The following is a 16,249-nucleotide window of genomic DNA, read 5'->3' on the forward strand; positions in this document are numbered from 1 at the left end:
ATGAAACATCACAATTTCAGGTGGGCAGTTGGATAAAGAGCCTGGAGTCCAGAAGTAAGGTCAGGGAGGGAGATACAAAGTGGGGAACTGTCAGCATGTAGATAAACTTATAAAAATGAACCAGGGGGTAAGATTGTCTAGGAAGAGAGCATAGAGAAAAGAGAAACTCTTAACACGAAGCTGTCGATACAGAAGAGGGAGCCAGTAAAAGGTCAGCCCAGGAGACCTGGGAGATTAGGTATCATAGAAGCCGAAAGAAGAGGGCTGCTGCATAAGCATGGTGGAATGGACACATCGCTCTCTCCCCTTTCTATACCAAGACCCTAGGAAATGAAAACAAAGAAATATTTAGAAAAGACAAACCTACAACAACGAAGACACCAGGAAGAGCCATTTGTGGTTTCATTTCAGTGGTTTCAGTGATTTCTAGAGAATGGAACGGGGATGGAGAAGGGACTGTGACAGAAGAAATCACAGCTCAGAGAACACGTAAGAGAGACAGGGTTAAGGAGAGACCCAACCTGCCCTGCAGAATCCTGGAGCAGCCCAGGATGTGCCAGGTACCACAGAGAACAGAAATGCTACTAGGGGCTGAACACAGAGGAGTGGATGGAAAGGAAGTTTATACAACAGTTGGTATCCCACTGTACCCACTCCTGCATTCTGAATCTCTGGCAAAAAAAAAAAAAAAAAAAAAAACTCCTTCCTAGAAATTGCAGGCCTATATTCTATAGCTTCTAGAATGACCTTATTTAAAGTCCACTTTCCTGATAAGCACCTTAATCTCAGTCTTAATCTGTGAGATGACAAGTTCTTTCCCTGTACCCAGAGTGCCTAAGTAAATTTTTATTGCCTCATTCTTAAATACAAATAGACAATTAAAGAGCACTAGACTTTAAGAAAGTCTCCAACTCAAAAAAAGAGATCAAGATGAACCAACAAGTAAAAACGACCCTGGAGGGAGTGAAATTTTAATATGTGGAATAGAAAAATCTTCAAAAAGATTGCAATGAGAAAAGGAATAACCAAAACAGAAGAACAATGTCTTGAAGAATAAAATATGACTGCCAAAATACAAAATTCAATAGAAGGATTACAAATCAAAGTGGAAAAAATCAGAAAGTAGAACAAAAAGTCAAAAGGATAGAAGATATTATTTACAAAGAAAATAATAAATGTAGAAGGAAAACTAAAGAATATATTCAGGTGTTCCAACAACTGACTAATAGAAGTTCTAAAAAAAAGAAAACAAATAATAAAAAATAAACTGATTTTTGTACATTAATCTTGTAACCTGCTACCTTGCTGAATTCTTCAATCAGCTCTAGTAGTTTTTGTGTGGACCTTTTAGGGTTTTCTATATATAGTAACATGTCATTGGCATATAGTGACACTTTTACCTCTTCTTTTCCAATTTGGATCCCTTTTATTTCTCTCTCTTGCCTGATTGCTGTGGATAGGGCTTCCAAGACTATGTTGAATAGGAGTGGTGATAGTGGGCATCCTTGTCTTGTCCCAGATTTTAGTGGGAAGCTTTTGAGTTTTTCACCGTTGAGTACTGTGCTGGCTGTAGGTTTGTTATATATAGCTTTTATGATGTTGAGATATGTTCCCTCTATACCCATTTTGGTGAGAGTTTTTATCATAAATGGGTGTTGAATTTTATCAAATGCTTTTTCTGCATCTATTGAGATGATTGTGTGGTTTTTGTTCTTTCTCTTGTTGATGTGATGTATTACATTGATTGATTTGCATATGTTGAACCACCCTTGTGTCCCTGGCATGAACCCCAGTTGATCCTGATAAACTGACTATAACTCAAAAAAAAAAAAAAGTTAAATAAATAAATAAATAAATAAAAGCAAGTCATCAAAAAAAAAAAATGAACTATCAAAGAAATAATGAAAAAATATTTTAGAGGGGCAGATTTAAAGGTCTACTGAGGTCCCACCATGAATGAAAAAGTGAGAGATCCACATCTAAGCACATCTTGTTGAAATGTAGAAATACCAAGGGTAGAAACGTGATTTGAAACGCTTTCCCAATGTGGGTATAGAGGAAACAGCTTATAAAGAAATAAGAATCGTCCTCTCAGCTGACTTTTCAGTAGCAACACCAAGCTAGAAGACAACAGAGCAACATGAATTTTCAAGGGGAAATGATTTTCAAACTATAATTCCGTATCTAGCTAAACCATCATGTGTAAAGATGGAATTAAGACAATTTATATATGCAAGGGCTCAGAAAACTTTCCCTCCTATATGACGTTTTGTGTGTGTGTGTGTGGTGCTAAAACCAGAGGGTAAGCAGCAACAAAAAGAGGATATGGGATCCAGAAAACAGAAGCTGTAACCCACGACTGTGAAGGGAAGTCCCAGGACTTTTGCCCAGAGAGAAGAGGTGAGAAGGTCTTCAGAGAGGTCTTCAGGACCAAACTAGATTAATGACTTTCATACTGGGCTCCACAGATCCCTGGGGAATACAAAGACCTTTTCAGGGAGTCTGTGAAATCAACACTGTTTTCATAATAATACTAAGATATGCGTTTTGCATGGCTTTGACATTTGCACTGATCATGCATAAGGTGGTTAAAATTGCTCATACTTTCGCATAAATGTGTGTGGTGTGCTACCAAGCATCTAGCAGGCACTGAATTCTTCTCTGCCATGCACTCCAGTAAAAACAAAAAACAAAACAACAAAAAACCCACCACTTTTTATTTTAAAATGGTATTGATAAAGCAGCAAAACCTGTTAATTTTAAAAATCTTGACCATTGAGCACATGTCTTTTTAATATTCTTTGTATCAAAACAAGTATTCATAATCCTGTATCTCCTGCAGTGTGAAGGTGTTCTTGGGGACAAGCACTTACGCAACTGGTTGTGTGCTTAAATTAGATGCTTGCCATGAAGCACTATTTTTACCGACTGAACAATTGACAAACTATGGTTATTCAAACCTGGACTTGTGGCAGACATTTCCTAAAATGAATGAAATGAGCCTATCACTTCAAAGAAAACAACTGACAGTATTTATTGCCACTGATAAAATACAAACTGTCAAGCAGAAATGACAATTTTGGAAAACTTGTATCCACTACAGATTTTCAATACTGGAACCTGACAGATTTCCAATACTTAGAGATCTTCTTGATGAGATCAGTGGTGATATTAACAAATGTCAACTTTTTGATATTGGAAAATAAAATGCGTCAACATTTGAAAGATCTGCATAACTCATAGACTCAGCATTTTCTTAAATGTTCTGTACATGATGTTACATGAAGAACTCATCAGAATTTGAGGTAGATCAGTAGAATGTAATGTAACAGTATGACAGCTGGAATGATACAATGTCACAATAATGTGAGCACTTTATTGATTTGCAATTTTTAGAATCAACATATAAGCCTAGTTATTGTTGCAGAATGGACAGTAAATAGTACCAACCTTGCTTTATCAATAGAACAAGCACAGAAGGAAGTGGAAAGGAGATAAATAGGGCAGGGGCACTGGTTCCCTTTTCCCTTATGAAAAGTCAAAAGATATTACCTGTAGCTGACAGAATAAGAATTTGAAAGTGTTGGGATTTTATGAACTCTTAAGGAAACAACAATTAACATAGCAAGTATAATTCTATTGAAAAAATGGGGAAAGGGAGATGGGTATTATGCAAGGGAAGTAAATTTATTTACTCACTCATCACAGAAGCAAATAAATAATGTCAAAAATCAGGAAGTTTAAAAATATTTAGAAATATGGAGCTGACTACCAGAAGAAACAACTTTTTAAAATTAGAATTTATTGCCTCTGGGGATATGGGACAAGGAATAGGACATGGTGGCATGAATTACCAGATAAAATATAGGACACTCAATTAAATTTATCTCAGATAAACAACAAATACTTTTTAGTATAAATATGACCTCAATATTACATGGGATATACTTATACTAAAAATATGCATTGTTTATCTGAAACTCAAATTTAACTGGGTGTCCTATATTTTATTTGTTAAATCAACAACTGCATCAACCTGGTTTTGTTTTTTTTTTTTTTTTAATGATGGAGCCTTTTGTATGTTAAAATTATATAGCCACATATTAATCACCATATATCAAATATTTAAGTTTTTTTTTTAAAGGAGTGTGGGCCAACAGTATCTAATGCTAGTGAAGAGTGAACAGATGAGGTTGTTGATGTTGCTGTTGGATTTTGCCACATGGAGAGCAATGGTTTCTTTGACAAGAACAGTTTTAGTGGAATGATAGGACTGCAAGCTGGACTGTAGTGGATTAACAAGTGAATAGAAAGTGAGGAAGGAGAGGTAATTATAGAATTGGAGAAGGAGGTAAGTCACACATATGAGATGTGAAGAAAATCTATGGGTTACAGGTGTGATAATACAGTTTTCTTCATATATAGCCATCACGTACCTCAAAGTAATCCTTTTTCTTTTTGAGCTTTCATATCAAATCTGCACAGCGTTATAAAGGATATTAAATTCTAACAATAATTTGGGATAATGCCACAGGAAATGCCCCTTCCTGCTCCCAGATTGCTGGCTAAGTAAAGGTCTGACCTTTTGGTGGAGGGATGTTTGTAACAATATGAATATTCTTTATAGAAAGGAAGAAGTGAGTGAAAAATACAGATTTGCCATATATGTAAGTCAGATGTGGGACTGGAATGGGAACTTAGGATCCTGTTCTCATTGATAAAAGTTCCTAAACCAAACTATCTTCTTCCATAAGAACGTGGAAGTCTTATTCTCATAGAACTTAAATCTACCCAGAGCTCAAATATGTAAGCTCTTAGGGAAATACAAATGTAACTAAGACATGGAGGCTGCTGCCAAGGAAGAAAAGCTTTCAATATACTGGCTAGACTAGTCCTGTTTTCCCTGACTACCGATTGGCTTATTGGCTTCATGCCAGACAGAAGCCTACACTTGCTGAGCTCTGTCCCACAAATTCTTAACCCAATTTAGTCATTATACTTCACTTCCCCAAAAGCTCCTCTCAGAATGGGATTTGAGCTGCCTTCTTCATCACATATGTATAAATAAAACCAACCTACCTCTCTGCAGCAGATTTTGTAAAAATGTCTGAACACATTTTTCTCTAGTTGGAACAATATGCAAGCCATCTTGCCCCCATTTAGGCTTTCAAGTACTTTCTGTTCCTCTTCAATTGTGCTATGGTTTAACAAAGCCATCTAATTTGTCTTACTGGAGTCACATACGTGTATGATGAGGCATTGATGAGAACTTATTAAAACACTTTAGTTATTATATTTCTGTGAGCAAACCAGGAAGAGTTAAAAAAAAAAATCCTTATCTTGTCAACTCTCATGGCAAATGACTCATCATCTCCTCTCCAAAGAGGTTAACCTCATCTCATTTCTCTTTCCTCCATATTACCTATAGACTCTGCCATCTTGGAAGCAGCAGAAAATTAAGAGCAGCAACTAAAGGTGGACAACTTTCTCTTCCTTTCTTTTGGAGGTGCTGCTTCTAGGAGTCATTCAATGGTCACTAAGCCCCTGGGGCCATGCTTCTTTCTCCCTGAAGCCAGTCTCAGCCTACTTTACCCCATCAAAACTATAGATGGCTATTGTATGTATTTGCTAATGTTTCTGAAAGGAAGAAGAGATTATATTGCACATCATGTAGGAAAAACTTCCTTTGTGTCCATACTGATTATCTCGGCTCTTTCCCAAAAATATCTTTCTGTGGGAACTTCCAACCTTCGAGCCCTTTTTCCTACTTGACCTGTCTCTCTTCAGCCTCTCTAGCAAGCAGAGGCTCTCTTTTCCTCTCCCTCAGCCCTCTGAAACACCCATTCAGATCGTGCAACTTACACAAGGCAAACACCGATTAAACAACAGCCTGCAAAAGAAAAATGCTTCATTAGATAAGCCAGTGTCACATGGTGTCCTTCAAGCCTTCCAGTGAGTAGCTTCCTTTCAACCACAGAAGTTATCAAGAACCTTACCAAGTTGTAGGGATGAACTCTTTGAAGGGATACAATTACCAGTTAATTTGAAGTATTTAGGAAAATAGGTCACTGAGTGGTAATTGATACAGGTATGAGAGTATATGAGGCTTTATGGAGGTGATCCTTATATCATGTCTACTTATCAGAGGAGCTTTCTTCATCTATATTCATTTGTTAGGAAAGGTAATAGTTGAAAAGTCTTTTGGAAACCTATATGCTTTGGAAATCATTTTAAAGCATGTAAATTAATAATAAAAAACACTGGGACATCCAAGCATATGACTGATTACCTAAAAATCCTTGGATAATTTTATTAAACTTTGGAACATCTCTTGAATTTCTGAATTGATAACACAATCAGAATCAGTAGGCAAACCAGGAAATAATCAGTTAGCTGGAAATAGGTTCTGGACTAACCTCAACTTTAAATTTTTGCAACATGGATCTTTTGAAATCAAAAGGAACAAAAAATGTAATGTTGAATTACTGTGTCATCAGTCATACATAAGACCTCTCGTACCTCCCTCAGCTGGTCTTCTGGCCAGAAATGGAACGAGCTTTGGGATATTGTCTTTGTTTCACACCATTGGTTAGAAATATCAAGTTATTGCACTCTGGCAGTTTGGGGCTTTAAAAAAATTCTCAGGAAGTGGAGATAAAAAGATCAATATCAAGTGACTCATAGAGGCAATGTTTTTAATGGTTCTGCATCTGTCATGTCACTGTAAGAGGAAGCTCTTCATATTGGGTCAATATAGTGACACCACATCATTCTGAATTTTATATGAAAAAGACCACAGAACTTTCATTATAATAACCCTGCTAGGCTGGTCGCATCAACCATTAACATTTGCAGTTAAAGTAAATGTAGACTCCGTTGTTTCTTATTTGTAATTTCTCATAAAATATGTATGAAGACAATCACAGCAAATGTCAAAATATCACCCTTTTTAAAATTCATCAGCACTGACTCATGCTGTTCAAAATTGAATAATATCCTGAATGGGGCTGAGAAAACCAGCAAAACTTGAGAGTCAAAGTCTTGGGACAACATACTGAAGACTGAATGGATCATGCAATCTTTATAGCATGGCAACTGTTTGAAAAGGAGTAAGTGGGATGGTGAGAATGTATATTCTGTAATTAGGTTCTTAAATATTTAGCATTGAATATACTGTTGATTAATTGATCCCCTTACCATTACAAAGTAATGCTCTTTATCCTGAGTAATATTCTTTGCTCTAAAATCTTCCTTAATATTAATATAGTCACCCAGTTTTCTTTTGATTATTGTTAATATGTTACATTGTTTCCATTCATTTACTTTTAACTTATTAATGTCTTTATATTAAAAGTTTGGTCTCCCATTTTTATACATAGTTTGGTCTTCCTTTTTTATACAATTTGACAATCTCTGCCTTTAATTGGTATATTTACACCATTTACATTTAATGTGAATATTGATATCATTGGGTTTAAATCTACCACCTTATTCTTTTTAAAATTTGACCCATCTGTCTGTGTTCCTTTTTTCCTTTTCTCTGCCTTGTAATAGATTAATGGAATATTTTTACTATTTAATTTTATCTTCTTTTTTGGCTTATTAGACATAACTCTTGTTATTCTTATGGTTGTTTTAGGACTTATAGTGTACATTTTTATCTGATCACAGTGTACTTTTAAAAAGTATAGAATAAAAATTTTATAACAGTTCAGTCCCATTTCTCCCTTCCTGGCCTTTATTCTGTTGTTGGCATAAAATTTATACACATATTATAAACTCCCCCAGTATACTGTTTTTATTTTTGTTTCAAATAGTTAACTATTTTTAAAGGAAATTTAAATAATAAGAAAAAGGCTGACTCACTTAAGTTACCATTTCTGGTGCTTTTCATTCCTTTGTATTGATCTGGATTTCCATCTGGTATCATTCTTCTGCCTAAAGGATCTTTAACAATTCTTGTACAGCATATCTGCTGTTGATAGATTCTTTCAGATTTTGTAAGTCTAAAAAAGTATTTATGCCATCTATGTATTTTTATCACAATATTTTTATTAATAAACTTTATCTTTAGAACCATTTTAAGATTTACAGAAAAAAATAAGCAAATAGTACAGAAAGTTCTCATGTATCTTTCCATACACAATTTCCCCTATTACTGACATCTTACATTAGTATGGTACATTTGTTACATTAATGAAACAATATTGGTTTGCCATTAATAACCAAAATTCTTGGTTTATTCAGATTTTCTAAGTTTTTATCTAATGTCCTTATTCTGTTTTAACATCCCAGCCAAGATACCACATAACTTACAGTTTTCATGTTTCCTTAGACTCAGTTTCTCAGACATTCCTATTTTTGATGACCTGGAAAATTCTGAAGATCACTGATCAGGTATATTATAGGATATTCCTCCACCAGAAATTGTCTGATGTTTTTCTCATGATTAGACTGGAGTTATGGATTTTAGGGAGAAAGAGCACAGAGGTAAATTGATACTTGCATTACCTCACTTCAAGGGTGTCTACTATCAATACGATTTATCACTGATGATACTTCCTTGATCACCTGGCTGAAGTAGTACTTCTCAGGTTTCTCCACTGTAAGGCTGTTTTTTCCCCCTTTCTATACTGTACTTTTGGGGAGGACATCATAATGCATAGAATACACTTAAGGGGTGGGAGTTATGCTCCATCTTCCTTAGGGTGGAGTATCTATGTAACTTATTTAGAGTTCTGTAAGAGAGATTTGTCTCTCCTCTCTTATTTATTTATTTATTTATTCAATCATTTATATCGGCATGGGCTCGTGAATATCTATTTTACATTGTGGATTATAATCCAATACTACCTTATTGTATTATTTGAACTGTTCCAGTTTTGGCTGCCAGGCTCCTGTGCCCTTTTACCATACATCAATGTGGTTGTTTGTTTTCAAGCACTTCCTTATTTCTGGCACTACATGCTGTCAAGATGTGCTAAGTTCATCTTGTATATTTCCTGTCCTCGTCCTAGAAATAGCCATTTCTCCAAGGAGCGCACTTTCCTTTTATTGGAGAACGACATTAAGAAACCAAGATCTGAGTGCTAGGTGTACTCATGCTAATAAGGTCATTTCTTGTAGACCCTCTCAGCTGACATAGCTAGGAAATATATGTGGATGTCCTAACATGTGTATATACACGTATTTGTAAACATTTCTAAATGTAATCATCTGTGTCTATGTTAAATTAAATGTGAGTTCTTACTGATGTCTTTATAACCAAATGAATCATTTCATTCTAGCCTACTCTTTTCTGATCTGTATTATTTCTCCTCCAACAGTGAAAAGCCTAGATCCTACCATCCGCCATCTATTTACTTAATTTTTAATTTCAGTATACACATACAATACAATCGGAATTCTTAATATGTACACCCACGGGAAAAAAACTTTATCAACTAGAGTCAGTACTTATATTCAGTTCTTTTTGCCTTTAGTCTTAAAAATTTCATTCACTTGCAGAGTTACTTAGGTCAGCACTTTCTCCTTCACAGCTTTCTTTGAGGTAGTTTCATATACTTGTAATACATTTAGGTTCTCTTGTCACAACAGTCTGTACTCCTCCCTGTGATCCCCTGACCTTCTAAATGATTTTTTCATGTGTATAGATTAAGTTTTGTTCTTTGTTAAATTGTATATAATTTAACAAACTACATAATGTCAATGTATCCAGCATTACAGCATCATAAAGAACAATTTCACCTGTGTTTCATCTTTTCCATCCCCTGTGTTTTACCCTTTCAATCCTCTCTCCTACTCCAAACTCCTGGCAACCAATTATTATTTTTTTACTGTGTATTTAGTTTTGCTTTTTCCAGAAAGTCATATGATTTGAATCATACAGTAGGTAGCCATTTCAGACTTCTTTATTTTACTTGGTGATATTATTTAAGGTTCTTCCATATCTTTTCATGGCTTGATAGGTCATTTCTGAATTATACTGCTGAACAATATTCTATTGTATGGCTGTGCCAAAGTTTATTCATTTATCTATTGAAGAACATCTTGGTTGCTTCAAGTTTTGGGGAGTTATGAATACAATTGCTATAAACATTCATGTGTGGACATGCTTTAAACTCAAGTGAGCAAATACCTAGGAGTGTAACTGCTGGATCATATGTTAAGACAAGCCTATGTTTAGTTTTGTAAAAAAAAAAAAAAAAAAAGCTGACAAACTGTCTTCCAAAGTGGGCTGCATTTTTCATTCCCACCAGCGAAGAATGAAGAGTTCTTGTTGATGCATATCATCACACTTGATGTTGTCAGTTTTTGCATTTTAGCCTTCTAATAGGTGCATGGTGGCATATGATGGCTGCTCTAATTTGCAGTTACTTGATAATGACAAATGAAGTTGAGCATCTTCTCATATGCCTACTTGCCAAATGTATATTACACACATCACAGTCAGCAGTCGTGTTAGCCAGGTCAGCCTTAGGGAGAGGAAGTCCATACTGTTAAGTCCATGCCACCATGCCATTTACATCAGAGAACTATTGAGCAAGCACTGAAGTGGCTTGGGAAAGAGGCTGACTGACATGCAGAATGTATCTGCATCTGATTCATCTGATTAGGAGCCTTCTCTGAAGTGAATGCCCTTTGATAACATTTTTTTGGGTTACAAATATCTTCACAGTTTGTGACCATTCACTATCTGTAGTCCAGCCACGTATCTCTTCCCCAGATTGTCAAAAAAATTTGACAATCCAGCCAAACAGTTAGCCACTGCCTGTGAATACACCCATTTTTCTGGCTGTCTCTTACTACTGACAAAGTGTACAACTAAATGTGTTATTTATAGTTCTGACCACTGCTACTGATTTTTCTTTACTACTCTCCTACAAAGTTATTTCTGAGAGTAATACTAAAGCTCTCCGCTTTGGGGTCATATCAATATAATGTGCAAACTCACCTGTAAACCAGGATTTTTTTTTTCCGGTGGAGAAGCTGGGAATCAAACCGAGGATCCAAGGGTTTTGTTTTGTTTTGTTTTGTTTTGTTTTGTTTTTTTCTTAGATTGTTATTAGGAACATCCCAGGTAAACAAAGTCATGAACTGAGAGACAATAGACCATGCAACAGTAGCCTGTGTTAGAGGTTCTGAGCCCTCTGTTCAGCTTACTTGGCCCTTCCCGAGCTTGGTCTCTTGTATTCCATTTCCATCAGGTGATACACTGTTTCTGTGCATAGTAAACCTTATGGCTAGGTGGGTCAGAAATACCCAGTTCATGGCAGAAAGCTCAGGTCACATAATCATCTGATGTCCCATGGTCAGGGATTCAACCACTTTATCAAGGCCTATTAGAAAGCCAGAAATTGCTTCTCAAAATTAAAATAGTTACCTGAAACACATCAAGGTAATCAAAGTCTCTACTGACTATATTACAGCCAGGAGCAGGAGGACTGACATAGCCCTAAGGCAAGGTTATGAGAGTGAACCATACTATACAAGATAAAAGCAAACTGCTCCAGGTGGTGTTTGCAAGTTCCTATGGAGAAAAAGGCATTTGCCAGATTGAAGCTGGAAACCAAGTGCCAGAGACCATATTGACTGATCTAGTGAAGACATTACATCTGGGACAGAAACTGCAGTTGGAGTCACTCCCTGATTAAGTTTATGACAGTCCATAGCCATTCTCCAAGATCCATCTGACTTCTGTACAAGTGAAACAGGAGAGTTAAGTGGGGTAATGATGGATCACTACCCCTATTTCTTTCAAGTCTTTGATGGTGTTCATATCAGCAGTTTCCCTGGAGATGCCATATTGTTTTTTGGTTCACTATCTTGGTAGGAAGTAAAAGGAAACTGCAGGGTCTGAGATTCAATGTGGGGATTCCATCTGTTGCTAAGCATGTCTGTTCTAATTATAGATTCAAGAAGTAGAGAAATAAACACACGGTGGGTCCATGGACCAGCTCGGTCACTGTCAGTCAGACTTAAGACATTATCTATTACCCACAGTCACAGCCTCCACTTTGATTGATGGGTCATGATGGCATTTTGGGACCCCAGGAAATTAGTCAATTCAGAGCCAATGTGTGGTAATCCCCCAAAGATCTAAAAGCGTATTCCCTTTCATCCAGTGTACAATCACTCTAAGTCCTTTGGAGAAGGCTTGGAGAAAGATTTACATTGTGTACTTAACAATCTTCAACAAGACACAAATTACCCTCCAACCAAGGAATTTGGAGTCTATGAATTGATTTAAACCCAGAAACTAAGTGAAAAGCTATGATTCTCCACTGTGGTGAGCAAGTCAGGTTTTTAACAACATAGAGTTTCTTATGTTACATAGATCAACTAATACTCTAGTAGACTGCCCATTTAGAACATGAGGCACACCAAAAGTCCTGTGGGACAAGGCATTATGATTACAGTACTTCTTTGTTGTCCTTTATGGTAGATGCGTCTCCCTTGTCTTTGGTGGTGAAATGCTGCCCCTTGGCCTCTGCCACTCTGGGTTCTCATCATACCCCTTGAAATTAGGGTACCCATTTCAGTGGCAGAATCCCCTGTTATCATTCCCTGCCCACAATGGGGAGCAAGATAAAATGTGCAAAGATGCAGGTAGTTCTCTTATTTTTTTCTCAGTACCTCAGTGAAGGCAGTATCTTCTGTGTATAATTGCCAGATTTAGCAAAAAAAATAAAAGATGTCTAATTAAATTTGAATTTCAGACAAATAGCAAACATTTTTAATATAAATGTAGCATGAATATGTCCCTACTCTGGCCCTGCATTTTCCCCAGGCTGGAGCTAGTTCATGGCAGGCAGGCAGAGTCTGTTAAGCAGGGCAGGGAACTGAAGCAGGAAATCATACAGTCGGGACACTAGCAGCCTAAGACTGGTGGACAGGGAGCCACAGACCAGGGCAGGCAAGCTTGAAGGTGAGCGTCACTGCTGCAGGACCAAGCTAAGAAAATTACAAAGAGCCAGAAAGAGAAGTTCCTTCCTCCTTCAGTGACCCTCCAGCACCCTCTACGGGCAAAGGAGAAACACTTACAGGAGCCAGCTCCAATATCACCAGGAGGGCAATGAAGGATAGATTTAGAGCTGGCTTTACTAACTGACAGATACAAATGATTGAATTCTGTGCTACTAGCGTGTGAATACACACACAAGTCAATGGAACAGGCCCAAAACACCAAAATAGACCTAAAAGCATTTTGGCATATGGCATATGAAAAAGTAGACATTTCAATAAGTGGGGGAAAAGAGATTATTCAAAAATTGGTGTTGAAAAAAGAAGGCCCACCTACAAAATAAATAAGCTAGAGCCTTCCTTTACTTCTAATAATAAATTCTAGATAGATCATAATTTAAATGTTGAAAAAATATGTAAAAACATGTGGCATATATATATGGATATATATATAAAATATCAGAGTAGAAAAAGTCTTTTGAGCATAATAGAAAACTTGGAGGTCATTAACAAAAAATTTCCTATACTAAAAACAATCTATGGGGTAAAATATAAAAAGTGAAGAGAGACACGACAACTGAGAAAAATGTTTGCAACTTACATCACAGACAAATCAGTAAGAAAAAGACGAATAACCAATTATTGGCAAAGTTACGTGAACAAATATTTCATAGAAAAAAATGATGTAAATACTTCTGTAGTATACAAAAAATACTATCATAAGGGAAATAAAAATTTCACTCATGTTAAAGGAAATATACAACTACAATGAAATGCAATTTTTTGCCTTTCAAACTGAAGCACGCAAAAGATTGTATAATACATTGTGTTAGGATGTAGAGAAACTCACACACAATGAGGGAGGGTGAAATATACAACTTTAACCATAAGCAGTTATGCAAAATTATTAAAATGACATATACACGCACTCTTTCACTCAGCACTTGCATTTCACTATTGATCTACTCATTGCACTAGTGTTTGTGATAGCAAAAGGCTGAAAATTATCTTCACTGTCTGCTATGGTCTGAATGTTGTGTCCCCCCAAAATTCATATGTTGAAATCCTACCCCCAGAGAGGATGGTATTAGAGGTTGGACCTGTGGGAGGTGCTTAGGTCATAAGGATGGAACCCTCATGAATGGAATTCCTTTATTCTTATGACAGCCCACAGGGATACCTCACCCCTTCCACCCTGTGAGGACACAGCAGGAAGATGCAAGTGATGTACCAGAAAGAGGGTGCTCACTTGACCATACTGGCATCCTGACCTTGGACTTCCAGCCTCCGGAACTGTAAGAAACAAATTTCTGTTTTCTATAGTCTGCCCAGTCCGTATTTTGTTACAGCAGCCCGAAGGGACTGAGACTGAGCCTGTGAGACTACATAGCTTAGATATTCAAGCAGCACCTTCTAAGATGAGTGCTCTGTAGTGATGCAGGCTCAGGCTCAGTCTATTAAGATGGGATTGGTTAAGTGCTTATGATACGTCTACTCAATGGAATATGATGTAGCTCATTTTTAAAAAATGAGGTGGGTTATTTGGAATGTGGAATGATGTACAAGGAATATTTTTAAGTGAAAAAAAAATCAAAGTGCAGAAAGTTCTCATAGTATTATACAATTTCCATAAATATTTATATGCATCTATAAGCATGAGATCCCTGGAAGGAGACACAAGAAACTGGTAGTCATCACGATTTTCTCTGGGAAAGTGAGATGTTGAACTGTTGGGGGTGGGAGTGAGGGGCACTTGAACTGTGTCTACGTTTAGAGAGTTTTTTGAATTTTGTACCATATTACATATATTACCAATACAAAAATATGTCATTTTTGTATATTATTTTTTAAAGATTACAGTATACTGGTAATGCTTACTGCTGCAATTACTGAATCCTATTGTTAATTGGATTTTAAGGAACATGGTCTGGCAAGGAGCCTCCTCTCCAGACTACGCTGCCCCCCATTCTCCCCCTCCCTCCATTCAAGGGTCCAGGCAGAGGATGTGGGTGAGGCCACTTGATCCTCCACAGACCTGTGTCGTGATCTGACCTACAGACCCGGTGATGCATGTTTCCTGCACTTCGCTGACCGTGTTGGCAACACTCTTTGCTGTCAGCAGGCTGTGGAGAGCATTCATCTTAGAAAGTGCTGCTCGACTCTCTGAGCTATGTAGTGACGCAGGCTCAGTAGGAAAGGACTTTTCCAGTCCATGATAAATGTCATTTTGGTTCCAACAAGAGGCCCTGGTCCATGATAGAGTTTATAGAGAACACTGTCTTCTACACAATGGCCTCATTAGGCTGTTGCCTCTACTTCTAAACAATGATTGATATGCAAGAGAAAGAGATGCTTTTATTAATCCCACATGGTCACCTAATACCTTAGTTTTATTGAAAATAGGTATAATGAGGGATAATTTATGCCCCACTGACTAAAAAGAGCAGAGGACACTTTTGTTCAGTATCGTGTACTTTGTTGGCTTCTGAGATGTAATGGCTGCCTCTCTCCATATATCAATTCCAGAGAAAAGAAAGGTTAACTGACAACAAGATCTTTACATCAGCTTTTTCACTTGGGTCTGTTTGTGCTCAAGCTATTCACATCGACATTTTTACTCTGGAATCTCTGATTCCAGAGATTGTTTTCTGAAGATTGCTTTGTTTTCCAGAGTTTTTCCTTTTTAAAACAGAACCTCATCCTGGTAGCTAGAAAAATACTTTGAGTTCAGGAGGATTAATATGCATGTAAAGAACAAGCAGACTTTCAACCAGGTAACACTTTGCAGTCACAAATGTCCTTCGGGCTAACCTCAACTCTGAATCAGTGAGGCATCAACTGGGGAGCACGTTCATTAAGACTCCAAATTAAATATCATCTCTCTGAAGTATCACCCTGCCAGAGTTACTCACTCCTTCCTCTGAACTTTCAAAACAAGCCCATACCTCACCTAAAATGTACATCACATGGTATTATAAGCAGTTCTGTATACACGTCCTTTCCTCCCTGTCCCTCCCCCTAGCTGTTGTGAATAGCTAGAGCACAAACCAGCAGCTAAATGTGCTGTTTAACATGATGCTTGGTCCATTATAATTACTCTGCCATTTATAAATAAATGAGTGAGTGAATGAATGAAGTGGTATTGAGCTCACTCAGAAGGAAGCTTTTAAATAGATGGACCGTTGGGTGAGTCAGGGGGAGCACTTAAAATAGGTTGCCTAATTTTTCTGGAGCCAGCCAGCCAGCTTAGAGAAAGTACAGAACAAGTGCAGAAGAGGTCTGCAAT

The sequence above is a fragment of the Camelus dromedarius genome, chromosome 3 (assembly GCF_036321535.1).
Source record: "Camelus dromedarius isolate mCamDro1 chromosome 3, mCamDro1.pat, whole genome shotgun sequence".
In the NCBI taxonomy this organism is placed as follows: domain Eukaryota; kingdom Metazoa; phylum Chordata; class Mammalia; order Artiodactyla; family Camelidae; genus Camelus; species Camelus dromedarius.